Source organism: Euphorbia lathyris, chromosome 1 (genome assembly GCF_963576675.1).
Source record: "Euphorbia lathyris chromosome 1, ddEupLath1.1, whole genome shotgun sequence".
NCBI lineage: Eukaryota > Viridiplantae > Streptophyta > Magnoliopsida > Malpighiales > Euphorbiaceae > Euphorbia > Euphorbia lathyris.
Window position 1 is genome coordinate 92,139,985 of NC_088910.1, and position 725 is coordinate 92,140,709.

Below are 725 nucleotides of genomic sequence, written 5' to 3' on the forward strand. Positions count from 1 at the left end.
ATCTACCCGAGCAAAGACTTATGGATTATGCCATTCCAGCAGTGAATGGGGCGCAACAAGGAGTGGTTCGTCCGACGGTTAATGCAAATCAATTTGAAATAAAACCAGCTTTACTTCAAATGATGCAAAATTGTATCCAATTTTATGGTTTGCCAAATGAAAATCCAAACTCTCATTTAGCAAATTTTTTGGAGATATGTGATACATTTAAAATTAATAATGTTCCTACCGAAGCAATTAAGCTTCGGCTTTTTCCATTTACTTTAAAGGATAAAGCCAAAGCTTGGTTAAATTCATTACCACCAAGATCCATTACAACTTGGGATCAATTGGCACAATCATTTTTATCCAAGTATTTTCCTTTGGCAAAAATAGCCAAGTTGATAAAGGAAATTACTACATTTACACAATTTGATTCTGAATCATTATATGAAGCATGGGAACATTTTAAGGATTTGCAGCGGAGTTGCCCCCATCATAACCTTCCAAGAGAGTTACTTATGCAGACTTTCTACAATGGAGTTAATCCTGCCACCAGAACCACTATTGATTCAGCATCCGGAGGATCACTTATGAGGAAAACTACTACTGATGCCTATGATTTATTGGAAGAAATGGCTACTAACAATTGCATGTTGCCAAGTGAGAGAGCAAAGGAATCATCTTCTCAACCTATGAAAGGAATTATTACTACTGACCCAATGACTGTTTTGCAGGCACAAATT

General features: G+C 36.4%; 1 non-coding gene across 1 annotated transcript; it reads right to left on the minus strand.

Annotated features, from left to right (window-relative positions):
* Nucleotides 1–377: 377 nt before the first annotated feature.
* LOC136215848 (small nucleolar RNA R71) lies at nucleotides 378–484 on the minus strand. Its single transcript, XR_010682851.1, has one exon. It is a non-coding gene; the product is annotated as a small nucleolar RNA R71 (small nucleolar RNA).
* Between the last annotated feature and the right edge of the window lie 241 nt (nucleotides 485–725).